Source organism: Natator depressus, chromosome 14, assembly GCF_965152275.1.
Source record: "Natator depressus isolate rNatDep1 chromosome 14, rNatDep2.hap1, whole genome shotgun sequence".
Taxonomy (NCBI): Eukaryota; Metazoa; Chordata; order Testudines; family Cheloniidae; genus Natator; species Natator depressus.
This window is the reverse complement of record NC_134247.1, coordinates 27,597,954-27,614,304: the sequence shown is the minus strand read 5'-3', so window position 1 is coordinate 27,614,304 and position 16,351 is coordinate 27,597,954. Positions and strand designations below refer to the sequence as shown.

The 16,351-nt window shown below is 41.1% G+C and overlaps 1 pseudogene; it reads left to right on the top strand.

Moving 5' to 3' along the window:
* LOC141998829 (butyrophilin subfamily 1 member A1-like) overlaps positions 1 to 16,351 on the top strand; it is an 85,707-nt pseudogene that overhangs the window by 8,467 nt on the left and 60,889 nt on the right.

Sequence of the window (16,351 nt, the reverse complement as noted above, 5' to 3'; positions counted from 1 at the left end):
CGGAGAGTGCTCTGCCGTCAATTTAGTGGGTCTTCACTAGGCCCACTAAATCAATCCCTGCTGCATCGATTGCAGCAGTGTCGATTTCCCCGTAGTGAAAACACTAGATACATTGGTGCAATCATCTTTAGAGTTCAACTACCGAACCAATTTAAGAATAATCACATGAAAGAGTTGCCCCAGTTTCATTAAATCAGAGCACAGACCATGTGCAGAGAAGACCATAGATACATTTAAGAATTCCATACTCGTTAGATGACTGAATCACTGTGAACCCAAGAACAGCAAATGAAAATTAATTAGTTTGCTGCACAAATATTTGGGGGAATTGTGATTATGATACTCCATAAATTTGGGGGTAATAGTGGATTTTTCAAAAATATTCGAATTAATCTGGCAATTTCTGAATGTTGCTGAATACTAAGGACCAAAATCTTTGCTGGTGTAACTCTGCTGAAGTCAATGAGGTTTTATGAGCAGAGTCTATGGCCCTCTGAATAGCAATGAATCAACTCAGGCCTGTTTTGTCAAGGATAAATCAGTGTTAAAGCTGCGTTGATTGAAGCCATTTTTAAAACCAGTTTTTTGTATAGTGTAGCCATGGCCATTCTTTCATTCTTGTCTTGCACAAATCATGCTGGGCACTATTTATGAATTTGTTTGAGATAAAAACATCTGACTGTAGTTAACGCTTCCATTTAAGACAAGTTCTGGGTGTTTTGTTTTTCAGATTCCTTTTTCCCGAGGGTGAATCCCTGGATAGTGGCTCTGAGTGTGATCCTGGTGGTTTTGTTTGGTTTTATTGGCCTCACTGTTTATCTGTTCAAAATGAAAGGTAAATATCAGAGGGAGAAATATACTGTAAATAAAGGTTTTACACTAATAAGTAAATAAGGGCAATTTAGAGATTTAATATTAAAAGAACGTGTGATCTGCTTACCTTGTCCTATATAAAGAAGAAGAATGCATGTGAATGTATTGATAGAGGGTGGGGGCAAAGGTGTATGTGTGTGGGGAAAGAATAAAAGGGAGGAGAGTCTCAGGCAATAGAACTGAACCAGGGAATCGGATCATAGCAATTACATCTGTGTTCTGCTCAGTCCTCCATCTTCCCTTCCTGCCAGTTCTCAGAGGACTACCACTGTCTGTCTCTGGTCCCAGTTGAGACAAGGTTCTGCAAGGCCTAGCCTCTCATATTTATACTTCAAAACCCTTTTTTGCTAATAAAGTGCTGTGCACCTTGACATTATAGTGGTAGGCCCTATAGAAATGCCCCTGTGGTAAATCAGTAAATAAACATATTTCTTCCCCAGTTCAGAAAAAAATCATACTAATGGTCACATAACTCAGACATAGCTATCCATGCCCCAGGTTCATTTCATCCATAAAGAATATCTGCCCAATTTCCAAATAAATCAGACATGTCCCTCCATGCTTCTAATGAATTGTGAACCTATGCGATGTAGTCTTTTAACATTGTTTCATGAAGCAAGGAGATAATAATAAATTTATATTTATTTCTGTATTTTTAAGGGAAACTTACTGAAGAAGTTGGTAAGTTTCAATTTCCCTTTTTCCACAAATACAAGTTTTGCCCACAGTCACACAATTGTATATGGGCTTGTAGGTTTCTCTGATTTATTTTTATTTCTGTGTGTTTGTCAGGCATGTGGGGGTTGCTGTATGTGTAATAGGCTGGACCATTTTAGGGCCCATTTGGATGTTTCAAGAGACCCTTTCCCTCAAAAATCCTTCCAGTTATGGGGTTAGGTCAGCATAGCTATACGTCTCAGGGGTGTAAGTTTTCAGTGCAGACCAGCCCTCAGTCGCAGAATCTTTCAGAAGAATACATAGAGGTCTGGCTTGTTAATGAAGGTATGATGAAGTGGGAATTTTCTTCAATATTTTTATGACGCCTATGTGTGCCTCAGTTTCCCCTATATGTGGCATTGTTACCCAGTAGTGGGGAAAGGACTGTTTGCTCTCAGGGCAAGCTAAGAGATGTAAGTATGGGTGCTGCTTAGCTGTCTGCACCTTAGTGCTCATATCGATGGAGCTGTGACGGGGGCCTTATGTGTTGTGCCGGGACGCCCCCATTGGCCCAGTGCAGGGTTGGTATACCCCGTCACCCAGGAGTTGGGATTCCCTGTTAAGCAGATAATTGTAGCAAGGTGGGCTCCAGTCCCCTAGCGGGGCCGCTAAAACAAACCAAGCCCCGGAGCCTCCGGGTTGGGACCGACAGCTGCAAATGGGGTCCTGGCCCTCTGGGTGGGGTAGAACAACAATCAGTCTGTAGCCCCTAAGCCTCCTGGCTGGGGCAAGCAGTAGCAATTGGGGAATCAGACCCCTGGGCAGAACAACAGTTAGTCTGTAGCCCCTGGGCGGGGAAGGACAAACAAACAGTCGATGGTCCCTGAGTCTCCGGGCTGATCCCGAGAGCAAACAGCAGCCATGCCTAGTATCCCAGGATGTGTGGTAGGGGAACCCAGCCCGTCCCACTCCACTCTATGAAGCTGGGTACTTCCCCATTAAGGGTTTAGGCATCAGCTTCTACTACATCCCCTGGGTCACTTCCTACCACAAATTGCATCCCAGGCATCTCCTTGGCTGGTGGTGGCCTGGCATCCCCATCATTCTCTGCAGTCCGTGAGTTGTCCGCAGTGTAGTCCAGGTCTCTGGACTCTGCTGCCTGGAGCATCACTGGCACCTCTGGAGGAGCCTGCAGTACATGTCCTTCCTCCTCCTTCTCACCAGCCCTGTCTGAGCTGGGCTGCTTCCTTTTATTTGGCTTTTCCACCTGGAGCATGTGCCTCCTGGGCCCACAGTGATTCGTCCATCTTTGTTGGCCCAGTGCAGGGTTGGTACACCGCATCACAGGAGCATCTGAGAAAACAATGGCAAATCCAGTCACTAGGACATTGACGCCTAGCAACCAACAACCCAGAGGGAGATGAATTTCCCCACCTCTCAGCGGGGAAGCTGAGCAACTTTCCCCAGCTCAAGAACAGAGGACTGGAGAGATGTGAGGTGGGGGATAAGAGTTGGCTGCTGGAAGGAATTGGGGCTCTCACCTGTAGTCTGACCAAGGAGGTCAGATTGAGAGACTGACAGAGCTTGAACAATGGGGTTCACTACAGAATCTGGGCTCTGGGCTGACCAGAATGGTCTATGCTTTAAACCTTCAATTCTCTATGATAACCTAAGGACTTCCCATGCTGTATCCAGCTGACTAATACGCCCGACTGTTTTGATAACACTCTTTGAGTGCCACTGCAAATGCTTGGTGAGGTGCATTTATCCCTGAAAAGTGTGCAAGTCTCTACCAGGAGTCTCTCAGTTGGACTTGCTGAACAGCGCTCACAGTGTGATGCAGGAATGCTGAAGGCCCAAAGGTCCAGTCTAAGGAGGCGGTGAAGCCGTGTGGCTTACCCAGGAGGAAGGGAGAGATGCCTAGGGAGTCTGGCAGACTGAAGAGTCTAGAGACTGTTGCAAAACTGGGGGTGTAACACCAATCAAGTGAATCCATGACAGAAGTTTAAGAACAGCTAGACCCCAGAACAGAGTTTATCTTCAACTACTCCCTGCTGCAGTCTTTCTGGTCTGAAGGGCCCTTGTGAGTGGCAGAGGTTCACAAGTTATCTTCCCACAGTGGCTCTGTTGCAAGAATCAGCAATCTCTGAGTTCCAGCAGACTTATTCCTGGTCGCCACTTCCTTACTGTGACAAACTCTCCCTTTTAAGCTCATTTCCTCCAAATGGAGCAGGCCCTGCAGGGATGCCTATTTAATACCACTGGAGCCCAGAGGAGTTCTTGTCTTTTCCTGATTGGGATGGGGGTGTTCCCTATGACAGGGTGTGTTAATCTAGTTTTATAAAATTTGCGGTAAATCTAAATTAGTTAAACTTCACACCAAAATGTTATTTGGAGGGTGGGGGGAAGCAATAGAAAAAAGGAAGTTGAATAGAAATAATCATCCAGGCTTAACTTTGTATCGATGATAAAGAGAAGGAAAGCTTATAAACTTTTACATGTATTTCTATTTTTTTTTTTTTTTTAGGGAAACAAGTTCTAGAAATTAGTAAGTGTTATTATCCTTCCTCTGAAAATAAATTTTTCTGCAGAATTGGATCTTCATGTGGGAGTGTAATCCAGTCGTTGGTGGGTTAGGTGGCCTACTGGTTAGCACATTTAGTGCCGCTTCCCAGAGGGAAGGTCTTGCAGCCCAGACCCTCTTTTAATCAGAGGACCAGGTGGGCAGTGATAGGGGAGCCTGGGCCCGCCCACTTCCCCAGGCTCTAACCAATCGCCTTAGGACAGTCAACAGTGTCTGGCCCCCAGAGGTGTCCTCCAAGTAACCCTCCTGGATCATTTCCTACTCTCTGCTGTTCTCGCCCAGCTTCCAGTCCAAGATAGGATGAAAAGGAAAAGAAAAGGCAATCAAACCATCAGCCCCAACCAGGCTAAGCATACAGTCAGTCCCTCAGGGAGGCTGCTCCGGCACCCTTGTCAGGAGCCTTCAGAGTATGTCGGTCCTCCTCCCCAGCCTCTCCCTTCTGAGCTGGGTTGCTCCCTTTTCAGCCCTTTCTCCAATTGGAGCATGCTCTGCAGGGTTGTAGGGGTGGTGCTACCTGGGCCCAGTACTGTCCTTTCAACCCTTTAGGCCCAATGTGGGGTTTGTCTATCCCATCAGACACTCTCTCTCTCAGACCCTGGGCTGTGGTGTCCTGGGACTGGTTTATGTCCCCATGATCCCATGAAAACAAGTCCATATCTTTATTTTCTGTGCCTGAATGACGTACGACCTGAAGGCTATATGGCTTCATTGAGAGACACCAGTGCATAATGCCTGGATTATGGTCTGTCATTGAGTTCAGCCAGTGGAGTGGTGCATAGGAAATGACTGCCTAGGAAGGAGTACTGCGGAAAGGGATCTGGGGGTCATAGTGTACCACAAGCGAAATATGAGTCAACAGTGTAACACTATTGCAAAAAAAAGCAAGCATCACTCTGGGATGTATTAGCAGGAGTGTTACACCTTACATAAGCAAGACATGAGAAGTAATTCTTCCGCTCTACTCTGTGCTGATATGGCCTCAACTGGAGTACTCTGTCTAGTCCTGGGTGCCACATTTCAGGAAAGATGTGGACAAATCGGAGAAAGTCCAGAGAAGAGCAACAAAAATTATTAAAGGTCTAGAAAACATGACCTATGAGGGAAGAGTGAAAAAACTGAGTTTGTTTTGTCTGGAGAAGAGAAGACTGAGAGGGGACATAACAGTTTTCAAGTCCATAAAAGGTTGTTACAAGGAGGAGGGAGAAAAATTGTTTTCATTAACTTCTGAATATAGGACAAGAAGCAATGGGCTTAAATTGCAGCAAGGTCGGTTTAGGTTGGACATTAGGAAAAGCTTCCTAACTGTCAGGGTGGTTAAGCACTGGAATAAATTGCTGAGGGAGGTTGTGGAATCTCCAAGGGAGTTTTGGAGATTTTTAAGAGCAGGTTAGACAAACACCTGTCATGGGTGGTCCAGATAATACTTAGTCCTGCCATGAGTGCAGGAGACTGGTCTAGATGACCTCTCAAGATCCCTTCCAATCCTAGGATTCTATGGTCAGTTACTAGGTGGAAGGGCTGCCCCCAAAAATAATAGCATAGGGCATCAATAGCTCATTTCACCCCCAGGGCCTCCTTCTCGATGACCGATTAGGCTACTTCATGTAGGAACAACTTCCTATTGAGCTAGAGGAGAGGGTGTTCTCCTCCAAATATCTTCAGACAGCACTGCTCCATGTCTCACATCTGACACATCTGTTTGGAGAATAAAGAGCTTTGAAAAGTCTGAGTGGTATAGTACTGGCACCTGGGTCAGCGTGTCTTGTAGTGCCCTAAATGCTTTGTCACACCTTTTGGTCCAACAGACACTTTTGGGTGCAGTGTCCTTTACCAGGTCTGTCAAAGTTGCAGCCATGGTAGCAAAGTTTGGGATGAACCATTGATAGTATCCTGCTAATCCCCAAAATCACTAGATTTGCTTCTTTGTGAAAGGGACAGGGCAGTCCACTAGATCTTGGACTTTTTCCACCAATGGTCATAGCTGTCCCCACCCCCCCACGGATACCCTAGGTAAGTGACTTCTTGGGTGGCTAACTGACACTTTGAGAGCCCGTAATACCACAGCAGCCTGCTTCATATGCTCCACCCAGCTCTCACCATAGATGAGGATATTGTCAATGTAGGTGGCTGAGTAGGACCTATGCAGCCACATCACTCTGTCCATCAGTGGCTGGAAAGTGGCAGCAGCCCCATGAAGTCCAAAGGACACGGATTTAAACTGATATAACTCATCACAGGGAGTTTGTTCATTTGCTATGTGGGTTGCTTTTAAATTCAATTTTTTTTGGTCATTATTAAAACTGTTTTTGTTTGATTGCCTTTTATTATTCTTCTTCTTTGGGGGTGGGGGTGTTAATGTAATTTTATAAAATGTGGTGAAAGACTAAACTGGATGAATTTCACAACAAAAGCTAAATTGAAAAAATCATAAGCGATAGAGTCATAGAGTTACAGAGTTTAAGACCAGAATTGTCCACCAGATCCTCTAGTGTGATCTCATTAAGAGGACATTGAATAGAAATAATCTCTCAGCTTTCACTGTTGTATTGATGATAAAGAGAAATAAAATATAAGAAAAGGGGAACTCCTAACAATATATATATTTATTTCTGTTTAATTTTTAGGCAAACGAGACATAGAAATTGGTAGGTGTCATTATCCTTCCTCTGACAAGAATTTTTTTGTACTAAATTGTACCCTCATATGGGAGTTTGTTTTATTATTGTGGCGTTGTTCACCTTTAAATTTAACTTTTAAAATTTTGTTACAATATTAAACCTGTTTTTGTTTGTTTGCTTGATTTGTATTATTATTCTTTTTGGGGGGGGCGGGGGGGGTTGTTGAGCTTTATAAAATGTGGGGAAAACTAAATTGGATAGATTTCACACCAAAATCTAATTTGAAAAATTGGTAAGCAATAGAGTCATAGTTCACAGAACTTAATACCAGAAGGGACCACTGGATCCTTGAGTCTGACGTCCTGAAGTGGAGGTTGAATTCTATCAGTCTTCGCTGTTGTATTGATGAAAAAGAGAAATAAAATATATGAAAAGGGAAATTCCTAACAAAAATATTTATTTTTGTTTAATTTTTAGACAAACAAAATAAAGAAATAAGTAAGTGTCATTATCCTTCCTCTGACAAGAAAATTTTTGTAAAAAATTGAATCCTTCTGTGGAGTTTGTTTAATTGTTGTGAAGTTGTTTGTTTTTAAATTGAACTTTTAAAATGTTGTTGCAATATTAAACTTGGGTTTTTTTGGTTTGCTTTATTATTATTATAATTATTTATTATTATTTAGGGAGGTGTTTTTAATGTGACTTTACAAAATGTGGGGAAAGACTAAACTGGATAAAATTCATACAAAAACTAATTTGAAAAATTGATGAGCGATAGGGTAATAGAGTCACAGCGTTTAAGACCAGAAGGTACCACTGGATCTTCTCACTTGACCTCCTGAAAAGGAGGTCAGATAGAAATAATCTCTCAGCCTTAACTTTTATATTGATGATTAAGAGAAATAAAACTTAAGAAAAGGGAAATTCCTAACAATCAATATGTGTATTTCTGTTTAATTTTTAGGCAAACAAGATGCAGAAATTAGTAAGTGTCATTATCCTTCCTCTGACAAGAATTTTTTTTTGTACAAAATTGGTTCCTCATGTTGGAGTTTGTTTAATTGTTGAGAAGTTGTTTGCTTCTAAACTTAACTTTTTTTGGCAATATTAACTATGTTTTTGCTTGCTTGCTTCCTTTTTATTTATTTTTTGGGGTGGGAATGTTTTTAATGTAACTTTATAAAATGTGGAGAAAGACTGAACTGGATACCTTTCACACCAAAAGCTAATTTGAAAAAATGATAAGAAATAGAGTAATAGAGTCACAGAGTTTAAGACCAGAAGGGACCACTGGATCCTCTATTCTGATGGTCTAAAAAGGGACTGAATAGAGATAATCTCTCAGCCTTAACGGTCATATTGATGATAAGGAGAGATAAAACATAAGTAATGGGAAACAGCTAACAAACAATATGTGTAATTCTGTTTAATTTTTAGGCAAACGAGATATAGAAATTGGTAAGTGTCATATTCCTTCCTCTGACACGAAATGAATTGTACCAAATTGGATCTTCTTGTGGGCGCTTGTTTAATTTTTGTGGAGTTCTTCGCTTTTAAATTTAACTTTTAAAAAATTATTTAAATATGAATTTTGTTTTTGTTTGTGCGCTTGCTTTTTATTATTAATTAAGTATTAATTATTATTAATTGGGGGATGGGTTAATGTAACTTTATAAAATGTGGGGAAAGACTAAATTGGTTAGATTTTACACGAAAAGGTAATTTGAAAAATATATAAGCAATAGAATAATAGAGTCACAGAGTTTGACACCAGTAGGGACCACTGGGTCCTCTAGTCTGACATTCTGAAGATGAGCTTTATGTCTCTTACCCTTCACTGTTGTATTGATGATAAGGAGAAATAAAATATAAGACAGGGGAAACACCTCAAAAATATAAATTTATTTCTGTTTAATTTTTAGACAAACAAGATAAAATAGTTGCAATAGGAAATATTTTCTTGTTCTCTTGCTTTTTTGTTATTATTATCATTATTTTTGGGATGTATGGGGGTTTGTTTTGTAATGTGAGTTTATAAAATGTGGGGAAAGACTAACCTGGATGAATTTCACACCAACGGCTAATTTGAAAAACTGATAACCAGTAGAGTAATGGAATCACAATGTTTAAGACCATAAGGAACTACCAGAATCTCTAGTCTGACGTCCTGAAGCAGACGTTGACCAGAAATAATCTCTCAGCCTTCACTGTCATATTGATGATAAAGAGAAACAAAACATAACAAAGGGAAATTTCTAAGAAAATATATATCTGTTTATTTTTTAGGCAAACGAGATATAGAGATTGGTAAGTGCCCTTATCCTTCCCGTGACAAGACATTTTTGTACCAAATTGGATCCTCATGTGGGATTTTTTTTTAATTGTTGTGGAGTTGTTTGCTTTTAAATTTAACTTCTAAAATTTTATTACAATATTAAACTTGTTTGTTTGCTTATTATCATTCCTCTTTTTTTTCAAGGGAGAGGGTTGTTTTTAATTGTAACTTTTTTAATGTAGGAAAAGACAAAATTGGATGAATTTTACACCAAAAGCTAAGTTAAAAAATTGATAATTTTGAGTCACAGAATTTAGGAGCCAAAGGAACCACTGGATCCTTTAGTCTGACCTCCTGAAGACGAGGTTGAATACAAATAATCTTTCAGCCTTAATGTCATACTGAAGATAAAGAGAAATAAAAGGAAGTTCCTAACAATTCTTTCTTTCTTTCTTTCTTTGGAAACAATGCAGAAATTGGTAAGTCACATTCTCTTCCCTCTGATGAGAAAACTTTTATAAAGTGTTGTGGATCCTAGTCAGGGTGTTTTGTTTCTTTAATTTTTGTGGAGTTCTTTTATTTTTAGTTTAACTTTTTAAAAGAAATTAAAGAAAGACTAAACCTGAGGACTTTCAAATCAAAATGTAACATGAAGGGTTTTAATGAACAAAAAACAAACTTTGTATTGCAGTGGCCTCTCTGAGTGTCAGTGTTGACCAGAAATACTCTCTCAGCCTTTATTTTAATACTCACATCTTAATTAAAAAGACCTGTAACTTGTAAAAGAAGAAGAAAGCTGTACCTAAGGTACAGTGCGCTTTGACACTATGTGGACGAGTAGAAAGTCAGTAAATAAATGCTTGTTTTTTTCAGACAGGAAAGAAATTCAGAGCTATTTTCAATCTTTAAAACAAGCTTGTTTTTGGTCATCGGAGCCAAAAAAAATATTGATTGTCAAATGCATCTGCCCAACTTACATATAACTCAGGCACAGCCCTCCACAATTCAATGAATTTCAGTCCTTTAACTAAAAAGAAAAGGAGTACTTGTGGCACCTTAGAGACTAACCAATTTATTTGAGCATAAGCTTTCGTGAGCTACAGCTCACTTCATCGGATGCATAAAGTGGAAAATACAGTGAGGATTTTTTATACACACAGACCATGAAAAAATGGATGTTTATCACTACAAAAGGTTTTCTCTCCCCCCACCCCACTCTCCTGCTGGTAATAGCTTATCTAAAGTGATCACTCTCCTTACAATGTGTATGATAATCAAGGTGGGACATTTCCAGCACAAATCCAGGGTTTAACAAGAACGTCTGAGGAACAGTGGGGGGGGGGGGGGAGGAATAAACAAGGGGAAATAGGTTACTTTTTATAATGACTCAACCACTCCCAGTCTCTATTCAAGCCTAAGTTAATTGTATCCAATTTGCAAATTAATTCCAATTCAGCAGTCTCTCGTTGGAGTCTGTTTCAGAAATAGAGACTTGAATAGAGACTGGGAGTGGTTGATTCATTATAAAAAGTAACCCATTTCCCCTTGTTTATTCCTCAAACCCCCCCCCCACTATTCCTCAGACATTCTTGTTAAACCCTGGATTTGTGCTGGAAATGGCCCACCTTGATTATCATACACATTGTAAGGAGAGTGATCACTTTAGATAAGCTATTACCAGCAGGAGAGTGGGGTGGGGGGAGAGAAAACCTTTTGTAGTGATAAACACCCATTTTTTCATGGTCTGTGTGTATAAAAACATCGGTTTCAGAGTAACAGCCTTGTTAGTCTGTATTCGCAAAAAGAAAAGGAGTTCTTGTGGCACCTTAGAGACTAACCAATTTATTTGAGCATAAGCTTTCGTGAGCTACAGCTCACTTCATCGGATGCGATGAAGTGAGCTGTAGCTCACGAAAGCTTATGCTCAAATAAATTAGTTAGTCTCTAAGGTGCCACAAGAACTCCTTTTCTTTTTGCGAATACAGACTAACACGGCTGTTACTCTGAAACCAGTCCTTTAACTGTGTACCAATGCAGAAGGAAGCTCTGAATAATCACTAATATTTATTTCTGTATTTTTTAAAGGGAAACTTTTCGAAGCATTTGGTAAGTCTCCTTTCCTCTTCTTCCACAACTACAACTTTGTGCACAACTATATCTGGATTAGAGTGAGGGGGTTTGGTTTGTTTGTTTGTTTGTTTGTGTGTGTGCACATTGTTTCTTTCTTTCTTTTTTTTTCATGTGGGGTAAGGCTAAGACTGATCATTTTCACGCCAAAACATAATTTGGAAAATGCAATAAAAACAGTTAAAAGAAAGAGATTTAAATATAAATGGGTTCTCAGTCTTAACTTTAGAGCAGACAATACTGAGAAATGACACATTAGATATAAATGTCATATAAATAAAACAATGATTTGAATAGAAATAATCACCCAGACTTTACCTTAATGTTGACAGCCTAATGTAATAAAGACATGTATTATATAAAAGAAGGTGGAAATGAAACCTTTTCACCTTTGCGGTAAGACATGAGTCTCTCTCAGTAGATTTGTTTCTGCTAACCTGAGAAATTTCTGGAGCACTTCTTTCTCCACAGAGGGCTGGTCACCTCCTCCCCATGCTGTGCTGCCCAGTGCAGCAGTCTGGGAGCTGACCTTGTTCGTGAAGACAGAGGCAAAAAAAGCATTGAGTACATTAGCTTTTTCCACATCCTCGGTCACTAGGTTGCCTCCTTCATTCAGTAAGGGGCCCACACTTTCCTTGACTTTCTTCTTGTTGCTAACATACCTGAAGAAACCCTTCTTGTTACTCTTAACTTCTCTTGCTAGCTGCAACTCCCGGTGTGATTTGGCCTTCCTGATTTCACTCCTGCATGCCCGAGCAATATTTTTATACTCCTCCCTGGTCATCTGTCCAATCTTCCACTTCTTGTAAGCTTCTTTTTTGTATTTAAGATCAGCAAGGATTTCACTGTTAAGCCAAGCTGGTCGCCTGCCATATTTACTATTCTTTCGACACATCGGGATGGTTTGTCCCTGTAACCTCAATAAGGATTCTTTAAAATACAGCCAGCTCTCTTGGACTCCTTTCCCCCTCATGTTATTCTCCCAGGGGATCCTGCCCATCAGTTCCCTGAAGGAGTCAAAGTCTGCTTTTCTGAAGTCCAGGGTCCGTATTCTGCTGCTTTCCTTAATTGACCTGGAGCAGCTTCCATTTCACTTAACCTGGTACCAGGGATTTGTTTAGCCTGGAGCTAATATATCTATCTCCCATTACTTTTCTATAACCATCTGGCCTTGCCCTGTCACACTTTGCAAAATATTTTAAAATGTCACAAAGCTGATCATTTAAAATACTTGAAAAGGACATATTTATTTGACTGGGGATAATGTGATTTTTTTTTAATTCTAATCAACAGTTTGTTTATTAAAATGAAAGACATGAAAAAGATGTTTTAAGTAATGTATTTGATTATTTTTAAAAATAAAACCTCAAAATATTTCATACAAAAAAGAAAAGAAAAAGAAAAATGTGTATAATACTAACAATTTTTTTGCCCCAAAACAAACAAAAGAACCACAAACCATTTTTTCTGAGAGAAGCCATTTTTTTCAAAGTAAATTTATTATTAGTATTATTTATTATTTTTCTAGCTTTCATTTTTTATTTTTTGTGTCTGAGTAGAACCTATTGAACTCAGTGGAACTACTCATATACATAGAAGCATAAAAATGTAGAATTAGAAGGGACTCTGAGAAGCCATCAAGTTCAGCCTCATTCACTGAGTCAGGACCAAGTAAACCTAGTCCATCCCTCACAGGTGTTTGTCCAGCCTGTTTTTAAAAACCTCCAGTGAGGGAGATTCTACAACCTCTGTTGGAAGCCTATTCCAGACCTTTATTACCCTTACAGTTAGAAAGTTTTTCTAATATCTACTCCTAATATTATGCTCTCCACTCCATTATCCAACTCATTAATGAAAATACTGACTAGTACCAGACCCAGGACAGACCCCCGAGGGACCCCACTAGGTTCACAATGTTAAGTACATGCATCTATCTTTGTAAGATCAGGACCTTTGCATTTAGCTTTGCTCCCCCTGAACTAAATGGGAGATCTTCTATTGACCTCAGTGGTTGAAGGATTAGGCCTTTATTACCAGATATTTTGCAACATAACTGCAGTGTGTCAGTGGGAAAACATTGTGATGTGTTAATAGATGCATAGGTAATGGAACTTTTTATAATATAAAAGTATTTTAAATGTGTAGTCACTAGATGCATGTCTTCACTGCAGAGTTAGCCCTGGTGATCAGCACCTAGGTCTGAGCAATTGGGTTACTGTGGCCCAAGTGTGAGTGTCCCCACTGCAATACCCAACCCAAGTCATTCCCATGTTGCTGTGACCACAATGGTGCTGTACTCACCTGTGTGAGGCACTAGGACCTCCAGAAGGATATCCAATGGTTCTTAGAATTCATACAGCAGCATGGTGCTTTCTCAGTGTATTGTGGTAGAACTTGTCTGTCCTTCCTGGGTTCCTGTACAGAAGTGATCTTAGCTCATCAACTCACTATAGTAACCACTTCTGGCCTGGCACCCTCTACACATCTGCCTGAAGCTCTGTTCAAGCCGGTGGCAAGGCATGAGCAGCTCCCCCAGCTGTTGGCATTAATAATGCAACTCTCATTTCACAACCAGACGGCTGATGTAGGGCATGAGACAAGATGGAGGACATTTCAGCAGCAGTTTGTCACTCTGGAAATGTGGTGGCATGACTTCCTGAGGAGATCACGCAGGCTGCATGCAGACCTGGAGCTGTGGAGATAGCTAATGCAGGTTTTAATAGCTGTGGATTCCTCCTTTGCTGACCAGCAGTTCAAGAGCAGGAGAACAAGCACAGAACAATGGGACCTACATTATCATGCAGACCTGGGATGACCAGCAGTGGGTCCAGAACTTCTGCATGAGGAAGGCTGCATTTCTGGAGCTGTGTGAAGAGCTTATCCTGACCTTCAGCTCCAGGATCTTTTAGCAGTGATGGTCTTAACATTATTTCAGGCTGTGCTAACACTGGATGATTTCAACTTGCTGGAAATTTTGGATTGGAAGAGAGAGAACCTATTCCAGACCTCTGGTAGAAAACCATCCATCTATGCCAAGGAGGTGTTTCATCGCCTTGTGACTGATGGGCAGATTAATCACTGGGTGGGAACAGTGAGCCACAAGAGTTGGGGGGCATGTGGGAATTTTGCTCTACCTAGAAATCTGACCCCTTAGAATAATCAAACAGGCTGATGAACTTGGATGCAGCAGAATAGAACCACCACAGATGAGCTGTGCAACCCCATTTGCCTTATACCTGTGGCAGCTGGACTCCAGACCTGTAATAGTGAGAGACATTGCAGGTTCTCTGGACTTAATACTGCCAAGGGCTTTGCATAGGACTAAATATTTAAGCTGCCTCCAGAAATTTTTTTGTAATGCTAGTGTCAGTGTTAGATCAAGAAGTGTAGTGCTGAAAGACACTTCAAGAGGTAATCTACTCTACCTCCTTGCACTGGGTCAGGATTAAATGTAGCATTATATACATTTAATGTATATACATTTACTACGTTTACTGGCATTGCTTGCTTGTACTGCTTTGCATGCATGCAGCAGAATGTGCCACAATACAGCACTAGTTTGCATTTATTTTCCCCACACGTGCACACACACACACACTTGGAATCCATGTGGCCAGGGAGGAAGGGGCAAGAGCAGGGAGGTTTCTTCTGCCCTCAGTTGAAACTTTGTTAACAAAGCAGACCACTAGCACATAACAGCCCTTTGGCAGTAATGAAATTGGTCATAATCAGTTGTAATATCCCCCATAACAAATATAAATATGGCAGCTTGCATCTTACCCAGCCGCTGCAATACCAGTTCCTCTTCTTTGTCCTTCCTTGTCCATTCTCCCATCTGCTCCCTGAAGAGGTCCTGTGACTCAGGCTTCAGGTTATCCTGGCTGTGCCACAAAGCATGTAGCATTTGCTCTGGCTCCTCTGGCTCCTCTTTGTCTGGTCAAGCACCATCACCATCCATAGCCAAAAGCCCATCAAGCAAGAAAGGGGGCTCCCTGCTTGGGGGCAGTGCCAAGCGCCTGGTCCAGCTCCTCATAGAAAGGGTGCATTTCCCCAGGGAGTTATCAGGCTAGGGAATGTGATCCCTCTTTGGGGGGGAGGAATAGCTCAGTGGTTTGAGCATTGGCATGCTAAACCCAGGGTTGTGAATTCAATCCTTGAGGGGGCCATTTAGGGATCTGGGGCAAAAATTGGGGATTGGTCCTGCCTTGAGCAGGGGGTTGGACTAGATGACCTCCTGAGGTCCCTTCCAACCTTAATATTATATGATCCTTTTTTTAATATGGTCTTGAGGGATTTGACTTTCTCCCTGCATTGTAATTCCCTCTGGTGAATTCCCTCCTCTGCCAACTTCTTGGAGATATCCTTCTCGAACAGCAGATTTTGACTCCACCGCTCCCCAAATCGTGGGTGTTACTGACCTCACACCAGAGGTCCACCAGGATCCTTGTTTCAGTACCTGACCAGCTCGCAGCATGCTGGGAGGATGATCTCCCAGATAGCATCTTTGTTCAGGTACTCTGGAAGTGGAGTAGAATTATAACAGACCACATTCAATGTGGGGTTTAAACACTGTATTGGTGTCTATAAACTGGTATTGGTGTCTATAAATTGAATTTCTATAGCCTATGCCCAAAGTCTTGCTAGCTAGCCTGGGTTTAAAGCACCACCAAACTTAAGTTAGAGTTTTTGTGCTTGTGCAGTAAACAAGTTGGGGCAACACCCAGGTAAGATCCTGGGCTAACTCTGCAGTGAAGATACACCCTTGCAGAGAAACACTCACACAGTCCAGTGGAGGTTCTGATGCTTTACATTATTTCTCTCTCAATGTATTAGTTTGTACAATACAGAATCATGCAATATTTCTACAGATCCACTCTCATCTCTAATTATCTGTTGGTTTTAGGGTGGAGAAGGTCTGTGGTACCTATAGAAGAAGGTAATTAAAGATAATATTTTATCAATGTCTAAATATCAGTTCCCATGAGATAATGTGCCCCTTTTTCTTCGAATGTGGGAATGTACATGATAGTTCACTCCCCAGCATCCTGCATTTCACAGCACATCATGAGGTGAAGCAAGGCTTGTGCCTATGTCCTACCACACCATAATTATTCATAGCATATTGCATCTAGCTTTCCTGCTCCTCCACTGCCTGCATGTGCACTGAACCCTACAGAGATTTGTGATAGTAGCTTTCGCTCCTTGTACAGAGCCCGT